We start from the raw sequence: 6,000 nt of genomic DNA on the forward strand, positions 1-6,000 counted from the left end.
TCTTTGTGAAGGGCTGTGGGAACCACCCATATATCAACCTTATTTTGGGGCTTGGGGTTAAAACCCCAGCATTTCACTCAATAGGGACAGTGCTCCGTCTGTGTGAACCCGTCTTCCCTTCCTGCCCCAGCAACTCCCTCCCTTGTGTCAATACCAGCATTCAGGCTGGGCCCAATGAGGCAACACCATAGCTCGAAGTTGGATTTGTTCCCTCATCCAACCCTGCCACCCACCACAGCACACAAATGCTCCTTTTGGCAGCATCCACCACAAGGATTTTTGCTGGATTAAAGCGATCATGTGACCCCTACTTCTCGCAGGAGCAGCACCAAAATGGCAACAAAGAGCAGAACTCCTCTCGCCTTACATAACAGGTGGGCCAGCTCGGCCTTTCACTATGTGGTGGTATTTCAGGCACACATCCACTTCTGCCAACTCTCCAGCCACTGAGCACAATGGCGGGTTGAAACACACTGTACAAAGAGCAGGAAGGAGGAAAGGGCTTCCCTCACCTGCCCACAGGCTGGGGCCAGACTGGTTTTGTGGCTGGGCTGGGATTTTGTTAATTTGGTTTTTTGTTTTGCTTACATGGCAAACTGCCCTTTCCCTAGGGCTGCCCATGTCCTTTCTAGTCCTGCAACTTTTGAATTTGTGTTCCTTGTATTCTCACACTGAAGCAGCAAACAAGAGATCATGAGATCATTTTGCATCTGTTAAAGAACTAAACAGAGCTAAAAGTTTCAAAACAAAGAGTACTGATACACACCAGTCTGTAACCTATCTTGGGAATGCGGCGTTTTCTTTTACAAGTAGTCCCACATAGCCTCTTTTTAACGATCTGCAGAGAGACTGAGAAATTCACCAGTGATATTAAATTAGAAACTGCAAACAACAGAGAGAGCAGATGCATTATACAAATGGGCATGGAGAGATGAAAAACAGGGGAATGAGAAAGGAAATGTGACATTTGGGAAAAACAGGAGAGTATTACAGTGTGGGGAATGACAGGACGTGTATACATGGGATCAGGCACAGATTGGGAGGGAGATCAAAAATGTGCCAAGGTAATAGTTCAGCTATTTTAACAGATCTTTTCTCTCTAATGCTGAAGATTCCTGAAGATGTGGGACGCTGGGTGAAGTCCTGATGGGCAGAGCTGCACTTACAAAATAACACTGATAGAGTTCCAACAGCCTTTTGTTGGGACAAATAGCAAATGACAGTATTTATGAATTACATCATGACTTTTTAGCCTTCCATAGTTCCCAAACCATCATACAGCCAAAAAAGACATGTTGATCAACCTCTCCTCCTCATGTGGGCAACTGCATAAGCAAAGCAGACGGCCAAGTGGACCTGACTTTTGTTTCCATCCAAGAAGTACTTTAAATAACATTCAAAGTAGGTTTAACATCAGTTATTACCCTGATTATTACATTCCTAAGATAATGGATTTCAAAATTGTATTTTCCAGTTGAAGATTAAAGAGCTACTTCTAGGTTTCCTACCTTCTTTAATAAAGTAAGATTCAATCTAGTCTCAAAAGTTGAACATTTAATATAAAGAAGATTTGCTGTCATCTTAGTAAGTGTTAGCAGCAATCACTTAGCATTCCCATTACCTTCCCACCCAAACCTCACCTACTCATGTTGAGAAGCAAACTGGATTTCTTACACCTACATGCCACCTTCATCTTGCAGATACTCAGGGATACCTACCAGTGTTGGACCCCATTCTTTTCTGCTCTGCTACACAGAGTGAAAGCAGGTGCCTCGGGGCAGAAAGAGGGCAGTTTTTCACGCCTGTGATGCACAGGTACCCCTCCTGACCAGCCTGTTCCCCCTCCAGGGAGGTTGCTGTGAACAGGAGAGAATTCTGCTTGCTCATGGCACGGCCAATGTGCAAACAGCATCTAGCCACATTTGATGCTGTGGTATATACTTGGCATTGGAAAGCAACACACATTCCTTCAGAGAGCAAGTCAAAGACGGAATCTTTTGTCAGATCACGCACATCAGCAAGCAATGGCAGCTCACTTAGCTAGCCCTGCATTTCCTGTACATGTTATCACCGTCATATTGCAGGCACAGATCCCCACCACTTGCCTCCACCGTACATTCCCTGAAACAGGGGTGGAGGGAAGGAGGAAGAGATGAGACTTATCTCTTGGCAAGATGCAGAGCTGGATGCTCTCAATCTCACCCTGCAAAGCCAAGAACAGGTTAGCTCCTGGCCCTGCTGCTGGAGAAAACAAGAGGGGAAGTCCCACATCCTCATGTGAATCCGCAGCAAAACTATGCCCTATGGATTTCGTCCAAGATAGATCTGATTTAGGCAATGCTTTAATTGCCACACAATACAGGATGGAAAGTCTCTGAAATCCCCCAGAATCTGTCCCAAAGGCTGAGGACTCTTAGTCATAATCTTATGCACTGAGTCACATTAAAGCAGTAGAACAACTCAGCCTAGGTTTGTCACTCTGTGAATGTGCACTGCATTGGGAGGAAGAGTTGCAATCCGAGTCTAAAAGCCAGGCTGCACATCTTCTCCCTCTGCTTTCCCTCAGCTTTAGCCAAAAGCAGAGCAGCAAACCAGGTGATTTATCTGCTGTAAGCACCTTCTATTTTTCTGAGTTTCCTACCAGGGCACAGGGAAGACATGATGCTGAAGAACTACATCATCTCACTTTGCACCAGATTTTCCACCTCCCTCTGTGACTTACCATGCCAAAATATCTGCCATTTGAGTGATATGGAAAGCAGGAGATGAAGGCTCAAAATCTGCAATTTTGCCTACAACAGCAGCAAATGTCTAATCAGAAATTAGTATTATAGTAGAGCAGCATAGCTCATAAATACTATGAGCTATGTTGCCTTACTCTGATTTGTTCGACCCCAAAGTATCACTACAGTGTCACTTAGAAGACAAGAAGGGTCGAGGTGAAGTCCCTCAATAGAGCAACACAGCAGAGTACCATGTGGGGAGCAGCAGCAAGCTGGAGGCTGACAGTACTTGGCTCTACAGAGACGCCGGCTTGCAGGACAGGGAGAGGAGAGCTTCAAGACATTAAATACCTGGTGGCTGAGAGCTGGGGCAGCTGCAGCAACCAAGGAGGGCTTGTCCACATCTGCTGAGCGGGGCTGTGGGCTCCTTCCCGGGGGAGGCGGAGGCGGGCGGTCACGTGTGCGCGGGCCGGCTTCCTGCGGCGCGCCCCGCAGAGGGCAGCCCCGCGCGCGGCCCGGCCCTGCCAGCCACAGCGGCGCCCTCGCCTCTCGCTTTCTGCCCACAGCCAAGGCCTAGAACGCGCGTCTCGAACCTGGCACCCCGAAATGAAGCTTCCACATAGCCGGATGCTTAAAGAAAGCTGCGCTCCAGGGTGTGTGACAAATTTGGGAATTAAACACGCGGCAGAAACTCGGGGTTTGACTGTGTGTGTGTGAAGGAGGCCATGTCCCATCAGAAGCTAACCTGCGATTAAAACCGGGAACAAAACAGGGCTGGAGCACCTACAGACCGGAGAACACCCTCAAATAAAGCAAACAGCTGAAACAAAATGAATGACTGGAGTCAAATCCCCATACCCCTCCTAGTGGTATGTAGACAGGTGAAGGCCAAACGTGGGCAGAACCGTTGGTTTTGTGGCAAGTTTTGTCTAAGAACTTGGGTTTCTAGTCCAGCATCTGAAGAGATCTTTGGACAAGCTGCACGCAGCTACATACTCTGCACTTGTTCTACTTTGCAGGGACATGGGACAAATGCAAGACTAATTCTTCAGCCAGGACTCATATCCTCCGACAAATACAGTGAATTAAGGACATGCTCACTAGGTCTGTGGGTCCTATACAAGTGTTGCAAGGGTTACTAACAAAAGAAATTGCAGGATATACCAAGTTTAATTTACAGCTTGTGTAATGAAAGTAAGGATCCTTACTGGAGTGAATTTTGCTCAATGAAACTCAAAAGTTTAAGTAAATGCAAATAGCCTACACTGAAAATGTGAAAAATAAACAAAATATCATTTAATTTAATTTGAGTGCCCAAGCAAGTCATTCGCAAGTCTGTTTAATGTTTAGGAATAAAAAGCTTTAGTTCAGTCTCTACAAATGGTTTTAGTTACTTCTGTGACTTTCCATCTCTTGAGGATAATCTACTCCTAATAAGGACAATTGCTTAGATTTATTACCCCACTGAGGTCTTGTTAAAGATCTAACAAAAATCCTATTTAAATGAAAAGGACAATAGAATCTTTAAAGTGAGTGTAGAGTTTAATTAAAACCTGAAACAGAATCCATGTCTTTATGCATAAGAAAAGCAAAAACAGATTTGAAAGCTGTTAAACTACATGTAATTGGCATAAACTATCAGTTGAGCCAAAGTAAAAAAAAGTAGGCTACTGTATGGAAATTGGTGTTTATTAATAAATAACAAACCTGGTACATGTGCATATTGCCATATTTTTGCATGCATTTTTAAATTTGCCTAGCATATTTTAGAGCAAACATGAGACACACTGTTAAGTTGAACAAATCCAAAAGGGACCAAAAAAAAAAGACTGATTGAAATCAATGCATTAACATGCACCAGCATTTAAAAACATTTCATAACGTTCCCAAAGACAGCATGTAAACTGCAGCACTCTCAGTGCAAAACTGCTGCAATCTGTGTTCCCATGTAGTCATTATTCACACATACGAGTATACAGTTCCTACAGTCATTTTTCATGCATGAATGGTTTAAAACTCAAACTCACTGACATAAATACACAAGGGAGACCTCGCTTTTGAAAGTTAACATCTTATGAACTCTGAGAGGGAATGTGAAGATAGGCACCAGTCCACGTGCTGACACAGCTCTCCTGTAGGGAAGGGTCTGTGTGCAGGAGCACCCAAGCCTTCCTCAGGCTGAGAGTCACCACCCGCCACTCGGCCCCCAGCTGCAGAGTCAAACCCAGAAAAGGTCAGGACAGACCCCACTGGCCTGCAACTGGGGCCACACATGCAGAGAAGGCAGGTCAGCCCAACAGCTGCTTTGGGCATGCAGTTTCCTTTTCAGGAGATAATCTGAGGGGAAAAAAAATTCCTTTATTTCTGCATTAAAGAAAACGCACTTTTCCTCTTTTTTTTTTTTTCCACTTGAACAAGGATGATCGGCTGGCTGGGGGCAGGCAGACCCCCAGATGGACTCTGCACTGAGAGGAAACGCGCACCAATATGTGTCTGCAGCAGCAGCTAGTGTAATGCAGCAGCTGGAAAAGGAGGTGACAAAATGGTGGCCCTCCCCTCCTGGCTAGCTCAGTTTGCACCCGATCGACAAGAATGACAAAGCAAAACAATCGTCAGGGAATTCCAGCTCTGGGGTGGGTCACACGACTCCATCATCTAGAAAAATTCTGAGAGGATGGTATGTTAACGTTTCCCCTGCAGCATGTCAGTCCCTTGTTTAATGATTTAATCCGTGTTGTTAAAATACATTTCAAGCCCACACTGAAGCAGCCATCTTGTTACTTAGGCTTTTCCCCATTTAAAATTACAATTCTTGCCAGTGCTATAGTATAGTCGACACCTTCGCTTTTAAATTGCATTTTTTTAAGCGTTCAGTATTTAGGGCAACCTCTTTCAGGTCCAGAAAAACCTACCTAAGCCAACTGCGTGCCCAGCCAGCAGGTCCCTCAGCGGCCTGGGGAGGCAGCCGCGGCTGCCTCGGGTCGCTGCGGCACCCCTTCCCACCGACAGCTCTGCCGCCAAATACCGCGGCGACTTGAGAGGTTTTTGCATAAACACTGCTAAATACACCACGGCTCGGTTACAACATAACCTCTGCAACACCTCAAACTCACCTTGCACCCGGTGGGTGCTACTAACGCCAAGGTGCAGGGCACGGTAACGCACCAGAGCCACTGGCTAACTCAGCCCAACCGCCGGGCCGGGGCAGGCGGCGGGGAAGATGGCTGCCGGGGCGGGCCCCGCCCGTCTCCATGGCGACGGCTGCGAAAAAGGGGGG

General features: G+C 46.3%; 1 protein-coding gene across 3 annotated transcripts in view; it reads right to left on the bottom strand.

The window, feature by feature from the left end:
• ZNF644 (zinc finger protein 644) overlaps positions 1-3,167 on the bottom strand; it is a 78,375-nt gene extending 75,208 nt beyond the window's left edge. For 2 of the 3 annotated variants that reach the window (XM_026853606.1, XM_026853608.1), the window contains exon 1: positions 3,075-3,167. The gene's annotated coding sequence lies outside the window, so the exon portion shown is untranslated. The remainder of the gene's footprint in view (positions 1-3,074) is intronic. The other variant, XM_026853609.1, reaches the window with a different exon arrangement.
• Between the last annotated feature and the right edge of the window lie 2,833 nt (positions 3,168-6,000).

This window comes from Athene cunicularia, assembly GCF_003259725.1.
Source record: "Athene cunicularia isolate RWA chromosome 8 unlocalized genomic scaffold, athCun1 chr8_part1, whole genome shotgun sequence".
NCBI classification, from domain to species: domain Eukaryota; kingdom Metazoa; phylum Chordata; class Aves; order Strigiformes; family Strigidae; genus Athene; species Athene cunicularia.